This window comes from Marmota flaviventris, chromosome 17, assembly GCF_047511675.1.
Source record: "Marmota flaviventris isolate mMarFla1 chromosome 17, mMarFla1.hap1, whole genome shotgun sequence".
NCBI classification, from domain to species: Eukaryota; Metazoa; Chordata; class Mammalia; order Rodentia; family Sciuridae; genus Marmota; species Marmota flaviventris.
In genome coordinates, this window is record NC_092514.1 from 36118161 (window position 1) to 36140972 (window position 22812).

At 47.8% G+C, this 22812-nt stretch overlaps 1 long non-coding RNA gene across 1 annotated transcript; it reads right to left on the reverse strand.

Moving 5' to 3' along the window:
- Nucleotides 1–862: 862 nt before the first annotated feature.
- LOC139702289 (uncharacterized) lies at nt 863–8448 on the reverse strand. The gene is made up of 2 exons (XR_011704873.1): nt 2621–8448; nt 863–1050 (listed from the first exon to the last, which is right to left on the reverse strand). It is a non-coding gene; the product is annotated as an uncharacterized lncRNA (long non-coding RNA).
- Between the last annotated feature and the right edge of the window lie 14364 nt (nt 8449–22812).

Sequence of the window (22812 nt, forward strand, 5' to 3'; positions counted from 1 at the left end):
CTTTTGGACACTACATCATTTGGAGTATTTGTGGTACATCGTTACCCCCTCTGATGCTCATTATTTAACCCTTTAAATAAAAAAACATCATTATCTTCTAGGCTTAACATTTTATATAATGCCATAATCTTAATTTCTCTCTCTGTTACTCCCTCCCCACCCCAATAGCTGCTTCTGTAGTTGACCCAATGTTTCATTGTAAAAGGGAGACAAACATGAAAGCAATAAACAATAGCATAATCCATACTATGTCAATTAAACTTTTGAATCCACCAAGAATAGAAAAACCATCCTCCAAAGAGTGAGCTTGGTTCCCAAGCCATAATGCCCTTTCAGGTTTGAACTAGTACATGTGCTAGTTGGCTTTTTTTTTTTTTTTTTTCAATTTAATTAATAAGTTTAAATTTTATACAAGAAAAATGTATATATTTTTATGACCATTAAAGTATCCAGACTTCCTTTTAAGCCTTAGTCCTTTATGAATTTTTTTTTCAATTAGTTATATATAACAGCAGAATGCATTTTGACTATTAAACACAAATGGAGGCAACTTTTCATTTCTTGGTTAGAAACAGTACACAGTCACCCCATTCCTGCAATCATACATGTACATAGATTAATACAATCCACCTCATTCCACCATCCTTCCCACTCCCATATCCCCTCCCCTCCCACACTCCCCTCTGCCCAATCCAAAGTCCCTCCCATCTTCCCTTGCCCCGCCCCCCATTATGGGTTAGCTATGTGTTTGGTGGTTGTCAGTCCTGTAGTAAAGACCAAGGAGAGGACTGTGTATATGACAGAAGTAAGGGGTGGCAATGCACCACAGTATGAGAGCCCTCTTACAGGATGAAACAGTCCATTTGTCCTGTTGCTTAGTTTATTTTCCTCCTTGCATTGATCAGCCAGCCCTCAAGTGGCTGAAGCAGGGCTGCTGTTTCCTCAAGCTTTGGTGTGTGCAGGCTAGCCAGCTTCCAGGGTGACCAGAGCAGGGCTAGTGTCCTTCTGATCCTCAAGCTTCTCTGGTGTTTCCTTCTTCCTGATGGTCAGCTGAAGGGGAGCAAAAGAATGTATATGAGATTCTATTACAGACAGTCTAAAAACAAACCAAAAAGAACAAAATATTACATAATACATCATGTATATGTGTGCGAGTATATACATGTGTATGTGTGTGTGTGTGTGTGTGTGTGTGTGTGTGTGTGTATACACACAAACACATACATTTGGTGATACTGTATAGAGGAGTAAAAAAGTTGTGGACACTGCTCCCTGTGTGTGCAGCAGAAGTCGGGGATATCCCGGGAGGCTTGAACTACATAGATTTATCTCAATGTAACATTAAATAAATTTGAAAAGAGCTTTTAATTCCATGAGCCTGACCCAACATTTCATGCTTTGGTTTATGATCTTCCATATATTATTATTTCCTCTAAAAACATGATGTAAATTTCAACTCCCTACCTCACAGGTCAGTTATCATCCAAAGGTGCACTTCTAGGTGTGTCACCTTTAGTCTGAGAATATATTTCTGCATGGAAATATTGCTGAATGCCTACCTGGCTCCCAAGGTGAGGTAGTGCAGAACAACTTGATTTGCCCATGGCTTATTGTCGGGAGCTGCCTTGGATGCAGACGGCTTTAAGCCCTGATGCACCGGGTTCTGAACAATTATTGCATTCAGTCTGGCAGGGCAGTGCCAGGTTGCAGTAATGTGGGCGTCACCCCAGCTCAGATAACAAGGCATGGCTCCAGGTGTAGGCATCACCCACTGGGGTTGAGTTACACTCATCTGTTCCCTTGTATTCCGACCCCTTTGCCCTTTTTGGGATAAAATGTTCTATGGAAACTCCCCTTGTGTGTCTCCTATGTAACAATAAAGAATTCCAGTGGATCTATGTCTTTCCATGGGCCTTACGTTCACAGAGCCATCCCCGGATTATTGAAAAGGTACTTCTTTGTGGTTGTGTGCCTTCTTTGTCATTTTCTTAAGTTATTGGAATAGTCAGATTTATGAACCACGCATGAGGTCTCCAGCTATGACAGATGGTGATAGCTTATCATCCTCACCATCATTGTTTTACCAGATGCAAAACCAAGGTTGTACCTAGTTCTGGACCCTGGACAAGGTCACCCAGTTAAAAGGGATGTGAATTCAGCTCTACCAACTCTGATGCCTTTGCCTCTCCCCACACTACACTTTGCAAGACAAAACTAGGTAACATATTTTTCCTTTCTTGATAATCTCATGGAAAAAGTCAATGTCAGGCTAAGTTCGGTAGATCTAGGAGGGTATTTTCCCAAGAGGGGGCTTTTCCCCTAGTCCAGGTGGGTGGAGACTGTCCAGTCTGGCTCATACCACTGCCCAGAACCCAAGAGCCCAGATGGCTTTCTCTGGAATCCAGAGTCCCCTTCAGAGAGGAGTGTGAGGGTGAGTTAGGAAGCTGCTTCCAGGCTGGGCTCCCAGAGCAGCCAGAGATCCCTCTCCAGCTTGCCCCACAGGGTCAAGGTCCAGAGGAGGCCAGTAGCTCCACCCTTGCCCCCTCACCAGCAGGCTGGACCCACCTAGCCCCGCCCACTGCCTGCTGTGAGGACTGCAACCTTTGTTTAAAGTACTCACTTGTTTTCCTTGGATGAGTTCCCTGAGTCAGCACAACTCCTGCTCAAGGGCCCAGAAGGACTGGTGGGTGGTCCTGGGGGAGGAAAGGCAGGAAGCAACCGGTAGGCACTGATGAGGCGACTGCGATGGAGACTACCCAACTTCCCAGCTTCTGTGGTCTTGGGCAGCACAGCAGCATCTTTGGGATGGAATCACTGAAGAGGCCTCATGGAGTGGTAGCATCTGGTGGCAGCAGCAGCAACATGTAGCTGCTTCAGGCGTAGGGCATCAGGCGAGGGAGGTCCGGAGTTGAGAGTTGGCGTGGGGGGTGGCAACAGCTGAGGTGTTGGCATCCAGCTGCAGTTTGGGAGATCCCTTGCTGCATACTCACAGTGGCGGTGGCAGCAGAAGAGTCCAGAAGCTGCTGTGGTGACAACAGAGGGATGTTGCCATGATCATTTCTGTCCTGCAGTGCCACAGGAGTCTGGCTGCAGTGGGTGAAGTGGGCATCCAGTGCTGCGTATCGCTGTCATGCGTCCATGATGGAGTCTGGTGGTGGCAGCAACAACATGTAGCTTCATCCGGGAGCCAGCATGGGGCACTGGAGTCAGGCATCATGGCGGGGGGTGAAGGGCATTGACGTTGGGCCCTTGGTGGGCAGCATCATAGTCCAGCTGGGGTTTGGGAGTTTGGTTGCTGCACGGTGGCGGCAGCACCAGTAGAGTCTGGAAACGGGGCTGAGGACACAGGGGCGTCCAGTGGTGAGCATCTTCATCCTGCTGGGGTAACAGGAATCCTGCTGCAGTGGCATCTGGCGACCATGTGGGGAGTCCGATGGCTACAGTGAAGAGCTCCAGGCTGGCGGCGGCAGCGAGGGCGCAGGGCAGTGAGCCTCAGAGTGGAAGGGTGACGAGAGGCTGGAATGGCCTCTGCAGTGGCTGTTCCAGGCCCTGGGTCTTGGTCCTGGCTGAGCGGCCTGTTCAGGAAGCAGCACGAAAGGGGGTGGCAATACCCAGGCAGCTGCTGAGGACCTTAGGCTGCCCACACCTGCCTCGCCTGGCACTGGCCATGAGCCCGCCGGGTGGCTGCTCGCCCCATCCCCGATGTGGCCTCTGCAGGGGAACTAGGCCATCTGCCAGGTGAGGCAGACTTGGGAGAGGACCCCCACCTTCCTAAGAGACATCCCACCTGGGCTGTGGGGGGAGAGAGCAGAGGAACTAGGACCTCTTCATCCTCAAAGTGCATTTCTGATTGGAAGCATTTCCTCTCAGAACTGGAACAGGACAAGGATGCCCTCTCTCACCTTCTACTCTACATAGTCCCTGATACTCTAGCCAGAGTTTAAACTATACTGCTGTTTAAACTCCACTACAGCTTAGACTACACGACAGAGCTGTAGATGAAAGAAATTAAAGGGATAGGAATAGGGGAAGAAGAACTCAAACTATCCCTATTTGCTGATGACATGATTCTACACATAGAGGATCCAAAAAAACTCCACCAGAAAACTTCCAATATTAACAAATTCAGCAATGTCACAGGATATGAAATCAATATCCATAAATCAAATGCATTTCTATCTATTAGTGATGAACCCTCTGAAAGAGAAATTAGGAAAACTATCCCATTCACAATAGCCTCAAAAATGAAATATTTGGGTATAAATTTAACAAAAGAGATGAAAGACCTATACAATGAAAACTAAAGAAAGAAATTGAAAAGCCTTTCAAGATGGCGGACCAGAGGGAAGCAGCATCTGTGTTGCTCTGTGACCCAGATCTCTCCTAGTAGGAATTCTGCATCTCTTGAGAGTGTTAGAGGCCCCTGTACAGCTTCTCTCTACAGAAATGACCAGCGCTGTGACCTTGCGCAGGACTCCGGGCCTCAGTGTCTGAGCAGGACCCAAAGCCAAAGTTGCAGTTCACTTAAGACTCGGCCAGCGCCTTAGCAGAACCACCTACCAACACATCTGCAGACCACCGAGACTCCGCTCCACTCCCACGCAGGTCACTCAGCTGCTACCTCCCCACAGCACAAGGCCATCGGTTCCCCTGACATCACCAGACACCCCGGCTCTGGAAGCACACCGACTACATCTTGGAAAGCATTCCTTGCCATTTTGAGGTGGGCGTGGCTATTGGATCCCTCCCCTTTTGAGCAGGTACCTGATTCCAATTCCTCCCTCATGGAATTAATATTGTCAAAATGGCCACACTATCAAAAACCTTATACAGATTTAATGTGATTCCAATTAAAATCCCAATAACATTCCTCATAGAAATAGAAAAAGTAATCATGAAATTCATTTGGAAAAATAGACACAGAGAAATCCTTATTGACAAAGCAATCCTTAGCAAGAAGAGTGAAGTAGGAGACATCACAATATCAAACCTTAAACTATACTACAGATCTGTAGTAACAAAAACGGCATGCTATTGGCACCAAAATACACATGTAGACCAATGGTCCAAAATAGAAGATACAGAGAAAAACCCACATAAATGTAGTTATCTCATTCTTGCCAAAGGTGCCGAAAACATACGTTAGCTAAACGATAGCCTCTTCAACAATGGTGCTGGGGAAACTGTAAATCCATATGTAGCAGACTGAAATTAAACCACGATCTCTCACCTTGCACAAAATTCAAAGTAGATCAAGGACCTAGGAATTAGACCAGAGACCCTGTACTTAAGAAATAAAATCAAGAATTAATAATGGGATGGATTCAAACTTAAAAGCTTCTGCTCAGCAAAGGAAACAATAATATGAAGAGAGAGCTCACAGAGTGGGAGAACATCTTTACTACACGCACATTAGATAAAACACTAATTTCCAGGATATATAAAAAACTCAAAAACTTCAACACCCAAAGAATAAATAACCCAATCAATAAATGGGCTAAGGAAATGGACAGACGCTTCACAGAAGAAGATACACAGTCGATCAACAAATATATGAAAATATGTTCAACTTCACCAGAAATTAGAGAAATGCAAATCAAAACTACTCTAAGACCATCTTACTCCAGCCAGAATGGCAGTTAACAAGAATACAAGCAACAATAAGTGTTGGTGAGGATGTGGGGGGGGAAAGGTATACTCATACATTGCTAGTGGCATTGCAAATTGGTGCAACCACTCTGGAAAGCAGTATGGAGCTTCCTCAAAAAACATGGAATGGAACCTCCATTTGACCCAGAAATTCCACTCCTCAATCTATACCCAAAAGACTTAAAATCAGCATACTAGAGTGATGCAGCCACATCAATGTTTATAGCAGCTCAAGTCACAGTAGGTAAACTGTGGAACCAACCTAGAAGACCTTCAAGAGCTAAACTGATAAAGAAAATGTGGTATATGTGCACAATGGAATCTTAGCTTTAAAAGAGAATAAAATTATGACACTTGCAGGTAAGTGGATGGAGTTGGAGAATATTATGTAAGTGAAAAAAGCTAATCCTCAAAAACAACAGGCTGAATGTTCTCCCTGAGAAGTGGATGCTGATCCATAATGAGGGGGGCAAGGGAAGAATGGAGGAACTTGGGGCAAAGGGGAAGGATAGGAGGGACGGGCATGGGGTAGGAAAGAGGGTGGAATGAGAGGGATATCATTACCCTAGGTACATGCAGGACTGCACATATGGTGCAACTCTACATCGTGTTCTACCAGAGAAATGAAAAGCTGTGCTCCATTTCTGTACAATGAACCAAAGTGAATTCTGCTGTTATGTACAACTAATTAGAGCTAATTAATTTTTTTAAAGTACATTTCTTTGTCTAAGGGTGGCAGAAGACCAAGACCAAGGACGGCACGTCTTGGGGTTCCCTCTGCCATCTATGCCCTCCACTCTTGTCCCGCCCCAGGGATGCGCTTTGAGGGGGAGGATTTGTAGCCCCACCCCCCACTGCCTCTGCTCTCAGTGGCCACAGCCCAGGAGAGATGTCGCTGGGGAGGGTGGGTGTCCTCTCCAAAGGCTGCCCCGGCTGGCAGCGGGCCTACTCCCCCCGCAGAGGCCGCAACCCAGGGAGGGGCAGGGCGAACCCGGGGTGGGGCGAGCTGCCACCCGGGGGGCTCAGGGCCGGTGCCAGGCGCCACCTGCGTGGGCAGCATAAGGTCCTCAGAGGCTGTGTGGGTACCGCCGCCTGCCGTGTCCTGCTTCCTGAGCAGGCAGGCCCTGCCAGGAGCAAGACAAGTGGCCTGGGGAAGCCACAGCACAGGGCACCCCATCCTCTGGTCGCCCTCTGACTCTGAGGCCCGCTGTCCTACGCTGTCGCTGTCGCCACAGCCAGCGCTCCACACTGTGGCCACTGGAGTCCCGACCTGGCCACCAGCAATGCTGCCAACACCTCCACTGCACTGGAAGCAGACTCCCGCCACCGCCAATGGATGAGGATGCTCCTATTTGGACGCCTATTTCCATGCAGCCACCGATTCAACTGGACTCCCCAAAGGGCCTTAGGGCGCCTAGGCTCCCTGATGAATGCCCTGCCCGCAGAGGGATGCCGCTGGTTGCTGGGAACTTCCAATGTGGAACCCTAATGTGGAATGTTGAGGATGACTGCTGTTCGCTTCCACCCTGCAACTGGATTCCTCCACAGGTGGCGCCTACACCTCCAGGCTTGGGGAGGGTGTGGGCACCCCATTTTATCTGTGTCACCTGTTCATCCTGCCAGGGGATTAATTCACTAATTGGCTTTAGGCTCTCATAACAGGATCATTTCCCCTCTAAACCTTCTTGCATTGTCTCACCCATGAGCTTTTGGGGGACACCGAGAAACTCAACCATATCGCGTCTTCATCAGACAGCTTAGCAAGATCTTCTTCATGACTTGCTGTAGCTTCTACATCAGCACTTGCTGCTTCACCCTGCACTTGTCTTATATGGAGATGGGCCGCTTGCCTCGAACATCATGACCCAAATTCTGCCACCTTCAGACTTCTTCTGGAGCTTTCTCCCTTCTCTTGGCATCAGAAAAATCTAATGTTTTGGCCTTATCTGGATGCGGTTTTGGCTTAAGGGAATGTGGCTTGTTTCATCTGTTCTCCAGACTATGAAAACTTTATCCCTATCAGCTGTTTTGCTTTCTTATCATTCACATATGCCCTGGAGCAGCACTTTAATTTTCTTTATGAACATTTCCCTTGCATTCTCATTGGGACTAACTATTCAAGAGGCACAGCTTTTTTTTTTTTTCTTTTCTTTCTTTCTTTCTTTTTTAAACAGTTTTAGATCAACAGCATGCCTTTCTTTGTTTAGTTGTTTTTTTTTTTTTTTTTTTGTAGTGCTAAGGATTGAACTCAGTGCCTCATACATTCTAGGCAAGCACTCTGCCACTGAGCTACAGCCCAGCCCAAGGCACAGCTTTCTATTTGGAATGCAAAACATGGAACTCTTCCTTCTATTCCAACTGTTCAGTCCATTACAGAGTAATTAACTGGTCTAACTTCAATATTGTTTCTTAGGGAATGAGAAGAAGGTGAGTCATGATCTGTGGAGCAATAAGAAGACACATATTAAGTTTGCTGTCTTATATGAACAGGGTTTGTAGTGTCACATGACATCTAACCTAGTTAACGTCACAGGACACAGTAGGGGATAAAATGCCCTGAAATCCTCACCACCCTTTAGGCAGTCATCTCTGCTCCATGCACAGGGGCCCCACAGGTCCCCTGTGCTCTAAGGGGGCTCCATCTTCAGCTATTCAGTGCTGGGGGTGGCACAGACTCAAAGACAGTTGGAGGATGTAGCAGGGAGGGGTGGTGTCTCCCTGCCAGACCTGGCTCTTTCCATGGTGTGGCCCAACCTTCTTTTCCTGCTGAATCCTGTCCCCCTCCATCCCTGCACCCCCAGCTGCTCACAGGTCTTTCCTCTGCCTGACCCACACACTTCCGCTGCCTGGCCTTGCTCATGCAGTCCCCTCACTTGATCCCCTCCCTCTCCTATTGGTCTCCCCCTCTGCACGAATTCCCCAGCCACACCCATCTCTTCATTCTTCTCTGAGCCCCCCACCCCAACTTGATGGGTCCCCCCCTTCCAAGCTCCCCGCATCTGGCCTCCCCTGCAGGGTTCTGCACACGAGGCTCTGGAGCCAGATTTCCAGAATTCCAGTCCCAGCTCTTCCAGGCAGGACCTTGACTAACTCATAATTCATGTCCTTTCCCAGAGCCTCACCTTTACCACCAGGGAAATGGGTGATATGATTCCCTCTGTAAATATATGCAGCCTGGTTCATGGAGGTATTGATGCTCCGAGGTGGAATTCAGGGTTCCTGTAAGGGGGCGCCTTTTGTCACTTAAAGGAGTGGCCCTCGTGGCTCCAAGAACAGAGTTGGTTTTTGTCCCCTGTAAAGTGACCACTATAGGGATGGTCTAGTTAGTGGCGCTGAATATGTCGAAGCCCCATTTACCCTGTAAATGCTGTCTCATGCTTCTCTTTCCTTTACTTGGGGAGGAGATGAACAGAACCCCAAAGACAGACATGAGATCCGGGAACTAGTTTGGGCTCCCAGGTTCCTAGATTGCATGGGGACAAATTTACAAGTCAAGGTGGCCTTTCTGAAGGTGGTGATGGTTCCTCCCAGGAGAGCTTCAGGGGTTCTGCACGGTCAGGCTTTGGGGGATGGCATGAATTGCACAAACATCAGTGGTTGCTTACCCTGGTTTGTATTTTGCCTTCTCTCCCTTGGTCCTCATGGTGGTGCTCTGCCTAGGGGCAGGCCCTGGAGCTGTTCTATCCCAAACTTGCCCCATGGTGTTCTCTGGTTTCGGGGGTCCCTCTACTTTTTTAGCAGATGCCCATTTCGGCCATGGGAGATGGAAGAACTGGGGACAAATCTGTCCTCCAAGTTGCAACTGAGGCAACTGACACTGGCAGCATTAAGGGGGATGAATCTTGGTTGTCCCATGCTGACTGGGGCTGCCTGTTCTTGGGACAAACACTGTTCACAGTCCCTGGCCTCTGAGTAGCAGCTGCAGAGGCTGATGGACTAGTTGCTCCAGTGGACTTGCAGCCTGGCTGCCAGCAGAATGTGTGTGGGTGCTGGCACGGGCCCCCACGGTGGGATTTCTACGTCTGTCAGCACCAAGGGCTGAGTGGGTTGGGCTGCCCAGGCTGGGGGGCCTGCTATCAATGGTGGGAATGGAGCTACCCCTGGACCTGGAGATCCCAGGTGTCCAAACTACTGACAGCTGGCAGAGGTGGGGGCTCTGGGCTTCTTCCTGTCAGAAACCCCAGGTGGGATGGTGGCTCCAGGGATGAGGGGCTTCTTCCCTCGGGGAGCATGTTTAGGTACCTTTCAAGACGGCACACTGAGGAATCAGACCAGAGACTCTGCGTCTAATAGAAGATAAAGTTGGTCCTCATCTTCATCTCGTGGGGGCAGGCCCCAAATTCCTTCATAAGACTCCTATAGCACAAGAGTTAAAACCAAGAATCAACAAATGGGACGAATTCAAACTGAAAAAGTTTTTTCTCAGCAAGAGAAATAATATGCGAGGTGAATAGGGAGCCTACATCCTGGGAACCAATTTTTACCCCTCAAACATCAGATAGAGGCCTAATCTCTAGAGTGTACAAAGAACTCAAAAAGTTAAACAACAAAAAAGCAGATAACCCAATCAACAAATGGGCCAAGGACTTGGACAGAAACTTCTCAGAAGAGGACATATGATCAATTAACAAATACATGAAAAAATGCTCACCATCTCTAGCAATCAGAGAAATGCAAATCAAAACCACCCTAAGATACCATCTCACTCCAGTCAGAAAGGCAGCCATTATGAAGTCAAACAACAATAAGTGCTGGCGAGGATGGGGGTGGGTGGGGGAGGTACACTCATACATTGCTGGTGGGACTGCAAATTGGTGCAGCCAATTTGGAAAGCAGTATGGAGATTCCTTGGAAAGCTGGGAATGGAACCACCATTTGACCCAGCTATTCTCCTTCTTGGATTATACCCAAAAGACCTAAGAAGAGCATACTACAGGGACACAGCCACATCAATGTTTACAGCAGCACAATTCACAATAGCTAGAATGTGGAACCAAACTAGATGCCCTTTAATAGATGAATGGATTAAAAATGTGGCATTTATACACAATGAAATATTACTCAGCACTAAAAAATAACAAGATCATGGCATTTGCAGGGAAATGGATGCCAAAGAAGGCCCAGTGTGAGAAGGTGGCTGTAGGCAGAGCGGGACAGCCATTGCCAAGGAAGAAATGCTCATCCATGGGGAATACGGGTAGGCCACAGAAATGAAAGTTTCCTTTGCCGTCACATCAATAGGGGGGACCTCTGAGGCTGCCACCACTTCTGGAACTGGCCTGTCCAGTCACCACTGAGGACCTGAACTGGGAGAAACAGAAAGCTCCGCAGCACATCCACTGCCTTCTGATGGGTGAGTCCCAGGCCATCTGGGACAGCTATAACATGCCCCCCAACCCCAGCCCATGTGTGGGCCCCTCTACCTGGGAAGGGGCCAAGCCTCTGGCATCAGTGGGCCTCAGCCAGACCTTGCCTTACCACCCCAGCACTGCCTCCCCGCCCAAAGTGGGTGGGCGCTGCTCTCTCCTCCCAGAGACACCCTCCTACCTCCAAACTTTGTGTCCCCCTCTTCCACAGCCTGCCAACTGTTCCTTGGCCCTTCCTCCCAGGCCCTCTCCCGGCACCTTGGCAGGCTTGGCTCTGCAGCCAGGGGCTCCCTTCGGGGCCACCCTCATGAACACCATTATGACTTCACAGTCCCCCTTCCCCCACATCTGGGGCCTCCATCTGACTCCAGTAGGAACTTCCTACTCTCTCACCAGGGCCCAAAGCCCAACAGTACTCACAGGGCCTCAGCAGTAGACAGCTCCAGTCTGCCACCTTTTTTTAAAATTTTTACTTATTTTTTTTAGTCATACATGACAGAATGTGTGTGGGTGCTGGCATGGGCCCCCACGGTGGGATTTCTACGTCTGTCAGCACCAAGGGCTGAGTGGGTTGGGCTGCCCAGGCTGGGGGGCCTGCTATCAATGGTGGGAATGGAGCTACCCCTGGACCTGGAGATCCCAGGTGTCCAAACTACTGACAGCTGGCAGAGGTGGGGGCTCTGGGCTTCTTCCTGTCAGAAACCCCAGGTGGGATGGTGGCTCCAGGGATGAGGGGCTTCTTCCCTCGGGGAGCGTGTTTAGGTACCTTTCAAGACGGCAGACTGAGGAATCAGACCAGAGACTCTGCGTCTAATAGAAGATAAAGTTGGTCCTCATCTTCATCTCGTGGGGGCAGGCCCCAAGTTCCTTCATAAGACTCCTATAGCACAAGAGTTAAAACCAAGAATCAACAAATGGGACGAATTCAAACTGAAAAAGTTTTTTCTCAGCAAGAGAAATAATATGCGAGGTGAATAGGGAGCCTACATCCTGGGAACCAATTTTTACCCCTCAAACATCAGATAGAGCTCTAATCTCTAGAGTGTACAAAGAACTCAAAAAGTTAAACAACAAAAAAGCAGATAACCCAATCAACAAATGGGCCAAGGACTTGGACAGAAACTTCTCAGAAGAGGACATATGATCAATTAACAAATACATGAAAAAATGCTCACCATCTCTAGCAATCAGAGAAATGCAAATCAAAACCACCCTAAGATACCATCTCACTCCAGTCAGAAAGGCAGCCATTATGAAGTCAAACAACAATAAGTGCTGGCGAGGATGGGGGTGGGGGGGGGGGGGAGGTACACTCATACATTGCTGGTGGGACTGCAAATTGGTGCAGCCAATTTGGAAAGCAGTATGGAGATTCCTTGGAAAGCTGGGAATGGAACCACCATTTGACCCAGCTATTCTCCTTCTTGGATTATACCCAAAAGACCTAAGAAGAGCATACTACAGGGACACAGCCACATCAATGTTTACAGCAGCACAATTCACAATAGCTAGAATGTGGAACCAAACTAGATGCCCTTTAATAGATGAATGGATTAAAAATGTGGCATTTATACACAATGAAATATTACTCAGCACTAAAAAATAACAAGATCATGGCATTTGCAGGGAAATGGATGCCAAAGAAGGCCCAGTGTGAGAAGGTGGCTGTAGGCAGAGCGGGACAGCCATTGCCAAGGAAGAAATGCTCATCCATGGGGAATACGGGTAGGCCACAGAAATGAAAGTTTCCTTTGCCGTCACATCAATAGGGGGGACCTCTGAGGCTGCCACCACTTCTGGAACTGGCCTGTCCAGTCACCACTGAGGACCTGAACTGGGAGAAACAGAAAGCTCCGCAGCACATCCACTGCCTTCTGATGGGTGAGTCCCAGGCCATCTGGGACAGCTATACCATGCCCCCCAACCCCAGCCCATGTGTGGGCCCCTCTACCTGGGAAGGCGCCAAGCCTCTGGCATCAGTGGGCCTCAGCCAGACCTTGCCTTACCACCCCAGCACTGCCTCCCCGCCCAAAGTGGGTGGGCGCTGCTCTCTCCTCCCAGAGACACCCTCCTACCTCCAAACTTTGTGTCCCCCTCTTCCACAGCCTGCCAACTGTTCCTTGGCCCTTCCTCCCAGGCCCTCTCCCGGCACCTTGGCAGGCTTGGCTCTGCAGCCAGGGGCTCCCTTCGGGGCCACCCTCATGAACACCATTATGACTTCACAGTCCCCCTTCCCCCACATCTGGGGCCTCCATCTGACTCCAGTAGGAACTTCCTACTCTCTCACCAGGGCCCAAAGCCCAACAGTACTCACAGGGCCTCAGCAGTAGACAGCTCCAGTCTGCCACCTTTTTTTAAAATTTTTACTTATTTTTTTTAGTCATACATGACAGAATGTGTGTGGGTGCTGGCATGGGCCCCCACGGTGGGATTTCTACGTCTGTCAGCACCAAGGGCTGAGTGGGTTGGGCTGCCCAGGCTGGGGGGCCTGCTATCAATGGTGGGAATGGAGCTACCCCTGGACCTGGAGATCCCAGGTGTCCAAACTACTGACAGCTGGCAGAGGTGGGGGCTCTGGGCTTCTTCCTGTCAGAAACCCCAGGTGGGATGGTGGCTCCAGGGATGAGGGGCTTCTTCCCTCGGGGAGCGTGTTTAGGTACCTTTCAAGACGGCAGACTGAGGAATCAGACCAGAGACTCTGCGTCTAATAGAAGATAAAGTTGGTCCTCATCTTCATCTCGTGGGGGCAGGCCCCAAATTCCTTCATAAGACTCCTATAGCACAAGAGTTAAAACCAAGAATCAACAAATGGGACGAATTCAAACTGAAAAAGTTTTTTCTCAGCAAGAGAAATAATATGCGAGGTGAATAGGGAGCCTACATCCTGGGAACCAATTTTTACCCCTCAAACATCAGATAGAGGCCTAATCTCTAGAGTGTACAAAGAACTCAAAAAGTTAAACAACAAAAAAGCAGATAACCCAATCAACAAATGGGCCAAGGACTTGGACAGAAACTTCTCAGAAGAGGACATATGATCAGTTAACAAATACATGAAAAAATGCTCACCATCTCTAGCAATCAGAGAAATGCAAATCAAAACCACCCTAAGATACCATCTCACTCCAGTCAGAAAGGCAGCCATTATGAAGTCAAACAACAATAAGTGCTGGCGAGGATGGGGGTGGGGGGGGGGAGGTACACTCATACATTGCTGGTGGGACTGCAAATTGGTGCAGCCAATTTGGAAAGCAGTATGGAGATTCCTTGGAAAGCTGGGAATGGAACCACCATTTGACCCAGCTATTCTCCTTCTTGGATTATACCCAAAAGACCTAAGAAGAGCATACTACAGGGACACAGCCACATCAATGTTTACAGCAGCACAATTCACAATAGCTAGAATGTGGAACCAAACTAGATGCCCTTTAATAGATGAATGGATTAAAAATGTGGCATTTATACACAATGAAATATTACTCAGCACTAAAAAATAACAAGATCATGGCATTTGCAGGGAAATGGATGCCAAAGAAGGCCCAGTGTGAGAAGGTGGCTGTAGGCAGAGCGGGACAGCCATTGCCAAGGAAGAAATGCTCATCCATGGGGAATACTTTCACAGAAATGAAAGTTTCCTTTGCCGTCACATCAATAGGGGGGACCTCTGATGCTGTCACCACTGAGGACCTGAACTGGGAGAAACAGAAAGCTCCGCAGCACATCCACTGCCTTCTGATGGGTGAGTCCCAGGCCATCTGGGACAGCTATACCATGCCCCCCAACCCCAGCCCATGTGTGGGCCCCTCTACCTGGGAAGGGGCCAAGCCTCTGGCATCAGTGGGCCTCAGCCAGACCTTGCCTTACCACCCCAGCACTGCCTCCCCGCCCAAAGTGGGTGGGCGCTGCTCTCTCCTCCCAGAGACACCCTCCTACCTCCAAACTTTGTGTCCCCCTCTTCCACAGCCTGCCAACTGTTCCTTGGCCCTTCCTCCCAGGCCCTCTCCCAGCACCTTGGCAGGCTTGGCTCTGCAGCCAGTGGCTCCCTTGGGGGCCACCCTCATGAACACCATTATGACTTCACAGTCCCCCTTCCCCCACATCTGGGGCCTCCATCTGACTCCAGTAGGAACTTCCTACTCTCTCACCAGGGCCCAAAGCCCAACAGTACTCACAGGGCCTCAGCAGTAGACAGCTCCAGTCTGCCACCTTTTTTTAAAATTTTTACTTATTTTTTTTAGTCATACATGACAGAATGTGTGTGGGTGCTGGCATGGGCCCCCACGGTGGGATTTCTACGTCTGTCAGCACCAAGGGCTGAGTGGGTTGGGCTGCCCAGGCTGGGGGGCCTGCTATCAATGGTGGGAATGGAGCTACCCCTGGACCTGGAGATCCCAGGTGTCCAAACTACTGACAGCTGGCAGAGGTGGGGGCTCTGGGCTTCTTCCTGTCAGAAACCCCAGGTGGGATGGTGGCTCCAGGGATGAGGGGCTTCTTCCCTCGGGGAGCGTGTTTAGGTACCTTTCAAGACGGCAGACTGAGGAATCAGACCAGAGACTCTGCGTCTAATAGAAGATAAAGTTGGTCCTCATCTTCATCTCGTGGGGGCAGGCCCCAAGTTCCTTCATAAGACTCCTATAGCACAAGAGTTAAAACCAAGAATCAACAAATGGGACGAATTCAAACTGAAAAAGTTTTTTCTCAGCAAGAGAAATAATATGCGAGGTGAATAGGGAGCCTACATCCTGGGAACCAATTTTTACCCCTCAAACATCAGATAGAGCTCTAATCTCTAGAGTGTACAAAGAACTCAAAAAGTTAAACAACAAAAAAGCAGATAACCCAATCAACAAATGGGCCAAGGACTTGGACAGAAACTTCTCAGAAGAGGACATATGATCAATTAACAAATACATGAAAAAATGCTCACCATCTCTAGCAATCAGAGAAATGCAAATCAAAACCACCCTAAGATACCATCTCACTCCAGTCAGAAAGGCAGCCATTATGAAGTCAAACAACAATAAGTGCTGGCGAGGATGCAGGGGGGGGGGGGGGGCGGAAGGTACACTCATACATTGCTGGTGGGACTGCAAATTGGTGCAGCCAATTTGGAAAGCAGTATGGAGATTCCTTGGAAAGCTGGGAATGGAACCACCATTTGACCCAGCTATTCTCCTTCTTGGATTATACCCAAAAGACCTAAGAAGAGCATACTACAGGGACACAGCCACATCAATGTTTACAGCAGCACAATTCACAATAGCTAGAATGTGGAACCAAACTAGATGCCCTTTAATAGATGAATGGATTAAAAATGTGGCATTTATACACAATGAAATATTACTCAGCACTAAAAAATAACAAGATCATGGCATTTGCAGGGAAATGGATGCCAAAGAAGGCCCAGTGTGAGAAGGTGGCTGTAGGCAGAGCGGGACAGCCATTGCCAAGGAAGAAATGCTCATCCATGGGGAATACGGGTAGGCCACAGAAATGAAAGTTTCCTTTGCCGTCACATCAATAGGGGGGACCTCTGAGGCTGCCACCACTTCTGGAACTGGCCTGTCCAGTCACCACTGAGGACCTGAACTGGGAGAAACAGAAAGCTCCGCAGCACATCCACTGCCTTCTGATGGGTGAGTCCCAGGCCATCTGGGACAGCTATACCATGCCCCCCAACCCCAGCCCATGTGTGGGCCCCTCTACCTGGGAAGGGGCCAAGCCTCTGGCATCAGTGGGCCTCAGCCAGACCTTGCCTTACCACCCCAGCACTGCCTCCCCGCCCAAAGTGGGTGGGCGCTGCTCTCTCCTCCCAGAGACACCCTCCTACCTCCAAACTTTGTGTCCCCCTCTTCCACAGCCTGCCAACTGTTCCTTGGCCCTTCCTCCCAGGCCCTCTCCCAGCACCTTGGCAGGCTTGGCTCTGCAGCCAGTGGCTCCCTTGGGGGCCACCCTCATGAACACCATTATGACTTCACAGTCCCCCTTCCCCCACATCTGGGGCCTCCATCTGACTCCAGTAGGAACTTCCTACTCTCTCACCAGGGCCCAAAGCCCAACAGTACTCACAGGGCCTCAGCAGTAGACAGCTCCAGTCTGCCACCTTTTTTTAAAATTTTTACTTATTTTTTTTAGTCATACATGACAGAATGTGTGTGGGTGCTGGCATGGGCCCCCACGGTGGGATTTCTACGTCTGTCAGCACCAAGGGCTGAGTGGGTTGGGCTGCCCAGGCTGGGGGGCCTGCTATCAATGGTGGGAATGGAGCTACCCCTGGACCTGGAGATCCCAGGTGTCCAAACTACTGACAGCTGGCAGAGGTGGGGGCTCTGGGCTTCTTCCTGTCAGAAACCCCAGGTGGGATGGTGGCTCCAGGGATGAGGGGCTTCTTCCCTCGGGGAGCGTGTTTAGGTACCTTTCAAGACGGCAGACTGAGGAATCAGACCAGAGACTCTGCGTCTAATAGAAGATAAAGTTGGTCCTCATCTTCATCTCGTGGGGGCAGGCCCCAAGTTCCTTCATAAGACTCCTATAGCACAAGAGTTAAAACCAAGAATCAACAAATGGGACGAATTCAAACTGAAAAAGTTTTTTCTCAGCAAGAGAAATAATATGCGAGGTGAATAGGGAGCCTACATCCTGGGAACCAATTTTTACCCCTCAAACATCAGATAGAGCTCTAATCTCTAGAGTGTACAAAGAACTCAAAAAGTTAAACAACAAAAAAGCAGATAACCCAATCAACAAATGGGCCAAGGACTTGGACAGAAACTTCTCAGAAGAGGACATATGATCAATTAACAAATACATGAAAAAATGCTCACCATCTCTAGCAATCAGAGAAATGCAAATCAAAACCACCCTAAGATACCATCTCACTCCAGTCAGAAAGGCAGCCATTATGAAGTCAAACAACAATAAGTGCTGGCGAGGATGGGGGTGGGGGGGGGGAGGTACACTCATACATTGCTGGTGGGACTGCAAATTGGTGCAGCCAATTTGGAAAGCAGTATGGAGATTCCTTGGAAAGCTGGGAATGGAACCACCATTTGACCCAGCTATTCTCCTTCTTGGATTATACCCAAAAGACCTAAGAAGAGCATACTACAGGGACACAGCCACATCAATGTTTACAGCAGCACAATTCACAATAGCTAGAATGTGGAACCAAACTAGATGCCCTTTAATAGATGAATGGATTAAAAATGTGGCATTTATACACAATGAAATATTACTCAGCACTAAAAAATAACAAGATCATGGCATTTGCAGGGAAATGGATGCCAAAGAAGGCCCAGTGTGAGAAGGTGGCTGTAGGCAGAGCGGGACAGCCATTGCCAAGGAAGAAATGCTCATCCATGGGGAATACGGGTAGGCCACAGAAATGAAAGTTTCCTTTGCCGTCACATCAATAGGGGGGACCTCTGAGGCTGCCACCACTTCTGGAACTGGCCTGTCCAGTCACCACTGAGGACCTGAACTGGGAGAAACAGAAAGCTCCGCAGCACATCCACTGCCTTCTGATGGGTGAGTCCCAGGCCATCTGGGACAGCTATACCATGCCCCCCAACCCCAGCCCATGTGTGGGCCCCTCTACCTGGGAAGGGGCCAAGCCTCTGGCATCAGTGGGCCTCAGCCAGACCTTGCCTTACCACCCCAGCACTGCCTCCCCGCCCAAAGTGGGTGGGCGCTGCTCTCTCCTCCCAGAGACACCCTCCTACCTCCAAACTTTGTGTCCCCCTCTTCCACAGCCTGCCAACTGTTCCTTGGCCCTTCCTCCCAGGCCCTCTCCCAGCACCTTGGCAGGCTTGGCTCTGCAGCCAGGGGCTCCCTTCGGGGCCACCCTCATGAACACCATTATGACTTCACAGTCCAGGAGCTGTGAGAGCCTGAACTCTGAGCAGCCACTGCCGCCTTCACTAAAGACCAGAGCCATCTGCCTCAGCTTCAACCCGACAGCCACAGAGGAAAGTTGGGCGAGGATGCTGTGGTCAGGAGCTGCGGGAGTCTGCAGGCTCAGCAGAGCGCAGGCGCACTGACCACAGAGCTGCTGCCCACCTGTCTGGCTGCAGGGTGCTGACTGAGCACCACCCGCTCAGCTGAGCCTGAGCCAGAATTTCTGCTGAGGAAGAAAAATACGGGCTGGGAGGCAGGGGAATGTGGGGTGGTGAGGGGCCCCATCCTGCATCCCGCAGCCCAACCCAATCTCTGGACTCTCTGACCAGGAAAGTATACCTTGAATAAAACCAGACACAACTCACCCTGTTGTTAACAACTAACACTGTCACCTTCAGAAAGCAGAATGACAGTTTCTACCCACCCTGTAGCTGAGCAGTTAGAAAATTTTTTCCCTCATCCATTCTTCTTTCAAAAAAGAAATGTTAAACTCTGAACCTATCCTACAGCTGAGGGAACTAAAGGAATAATCTCTGTCTGTGATTAGAAGACAGAAAATGGAAGCCAGAAAATCCAGATTGGATAATTTTTTCTGCACCTGTTCTGAAGGTCAGGATAATGGGCTGAAGTTCTTTCTATTTTGAAAAATGAATTGTGTGGTAGGTAGGATCCCAGAAACGTGGCTCATAGTGTGATTGTTACCTCCTGTAGCGAGGGGGCAAAATTGTGACATATGCAGTCAAGAGGAGAAATGAAGAATGTCCATACGCTTCTGCCCCTTTCAATGCTTTATTCACTCAAATTACTCAATATAATTTCACTCTGTAGGTTCTTAATCAAGAAAACGACAATCCTTAATGCTAGGCACTGCGATAGACATAATCCATTCACAGTAAACAAATCTAGATTAATTCATTCACAGCAAACAATTCTAGATTAATTCTAAGCACTGCAAAACACAATTATGACAGGCTTATACCAAGGCAGGCTTTTCCTGGTGTGGAGTCGAAGACTGGTTGAGCAGAGCGTCATAGGGAGAAGCTGCGACCCTCACCAAGGTCCAGGTAGAGTTTGAGAGTAGTGAGGATCACGCAGAGAATCAGGAAATGATGACAAGTGCTGGGATGTCAGTCCAGGTTTTCATCAGGCTCTCTAGCTCAAGTGCATCCTTGTTTCGGCTGGCTGAATCCCTATGTATCCGTTCTATTATTTATACTGAATTTGGGGGCTTTTGACCCCACTTTCAGTCTTGATCAGCTACCACCAGATTTCTCCATGACATCATTTACTCTGGGTCAGAAACATCTGGTCTGGTGGGCTCTATCCTGATCTTCTTGCCTTTCCCTCGGGACAGCCTGCCAGAGGCTTCACTCTGTTTATCAGGGTGAGGGGAAGTAACTTGTTTGAGGCCATACTGGAGGGCTCTGTGGGTGTGCCTGGTGAGACTGCAGGTTTCAAACTGGAGTTTTTAAAATGGAGTTGCTTAGGCTCAGGCCTAAGTCAATCCTAATACCTCCAAAAGATTTCATGTGTATCAACTGCAAGGAAATCTATCACCTTGGCATTCAGATGTATTGATTGGGGTTTGGATTTTAATAGTTTACTGCATTTGTATTTTCTATTTCTTTTCTTTCTTCTTCTCCTCCCCCCTTCCTCTTCCTCTTTCTTCTTCTTTTCTTTGGTACCAGGAATTATACTTGGGGGCACTTAACCACTGAGCCACATCCCCAGCCCTTTTTATTTCTTATTTTTATTCAGAGCCTTGCTAAGTTGTTTAGGGTCTTGTTAAGTTGCTGAGGCTGGCTTTTGGATTTGCAATGTTCTGCCTCAGCCTCCCAAGTCCCTGGGATTACAGGCATGTGCTACTACACCCAGATCTATTTCTTCTTTGATAATCAATGGTCTCTACCACTTACATCTTCAACTTTCTTGATGAAAAAGCCTACACCTAAATCAGTTTCTCTGGGGCTGGGGTTATAGTTCAATGGTGGAGCATTTGCCTAGCATGCATGGTGCCCTCATTCCAATCCTAGTGCCAAAAAAAAAAAAAAATCAAGTTCCTTCTCTGCTTTTTCTTTTTTTCCCTGATCTTCACCTCTCAAGTCCTCACTGCCTCAATTGCTCCTTGATGCTTTTAAACAGATTAAATTTTGTCTACTTTTCTATATATTTTTTTCTCTTGGAAAAAAATATAGAGAGAGACCCTCATTGTTATACCAAATTACATATAAGAGGAAATGAGGGGAAAGGGAAAAAAACAAGGGAGAGTAATAAATTACAGTAGATGGGGTAGAGAGAGGTGATGGGAGGGGAGGGGAGGGGAGGGGAGGGGGATAGTAGAGGATAGGAAAGGCAACAGAATACAACAGACACTAGTATGGCAGTATGTAAAAACGTGGATGTGTAACTGATGTGATTCTGCAATCTGTATACAGGGTAAAAATGGGAGTTCATAACCCACCTGAATCAAATGTATGAAATATGATATGTCAAGAGCTTTGTAATGTTTTGAACAACTAATAATAATAAATATATATAGAGAGAGAAATATGTATATATATATATATATATATATATATATATATATATATATATATAGTCTGCAACAGCCATGATACTAGTGTTAGAAACAGAAGCTGTTTTCCATTCACTTTTTTAAAAAATTTTTTTCTTACTTGTTGATGGATCTTTATTTTATTTATTTATACGTGGTGCTAAGAATCGAACCCAGTGCCTCACACATGCCAGGCAAGTGCACTACCACTGAGCCACAGCCCCAGCCCTGCCATTCACTTTTAACAAACAGGAATACAAAGGGGAAAAGAGGTTCAGTTCAATTCTTACAAAATATAACTTTGGAGATATAAAATTTAAAATTCCATGCTCCTCAAATGTGAAGGATGAATATTATATAGGTAAGTTCTCTGACAATAATGTATTTCAGTTAGAAAGTAATGAAAACAATACTGACTTTCTCCAGTATTTGAAATTTAAGAAGCATACCTCAGATGTACTCATGGGTTTGCACTAAGGAAAATGGTTAAGAAGTTGGCACACACTGGCTGCTCCTTGATGTTTTTTAGTGAGATACCACAATAAATAGATGATCCCAAGCTAGCATTGGTCTATTTGTAGGCATACGCAAAAAGAAAGAAAATTGCTAGGAAGGGCGTGCTTACCTGTGTCCTGCAAAGAAAAATGACTGAGTCCAGGTTGGAAAAGCCAATGGCTTCTGTAACTAAGGAGTGGGAAGCAAAGGCAGTTTCTTACAGTGGGTTTTGTTTGTTGTAGTACTGAGGATTGAATCCAGGCCCTGCTAGGCAAGTGCTCCACACTGAGCTACATCCCCAGTCCATTTTATTTTATTTTATTGCTTTGCTTTATTATATTGTATTTTATTCTATTGTTTTGTTTTAGGTATTTTTGTCTTGTTTTGTTTTATTGTATTTGTTTAGTTTATATTTTATTTTATTCATTTTTTATTTTATTTTATTTTTGAGACAAGTTCTCACTAATTTCCCAAGGCTGGCCTCAAATTTGTAATTCCCCTGCCTCGGACTTCTTACTCACTGGGATTACAGGTGTGCACTAACACCATGCTAATAGGTAATAATCTCACAAAAGTGAAAATGAATAAGACTTTGGCCCTATCTCTGAGAGATTTTTCTAAAGCACTTAATACACCCACTCAGTCCTAAATGTGGGGAAAGGAGAAGATAGACAGGTCAAATCACACCATTTATTACTAAAAAATGTTGTATATATTTTCAAAAGGACCACACCTCAATGACTGCCATTCTCTGTCAGAATAAGAAGGACATGACGAGAATGGTTTCTGCTGTGCAAGCTCACATAAGCACTGGGGAAGGTGTACATGAGGGTTGTTAGTACAGAGAAGATC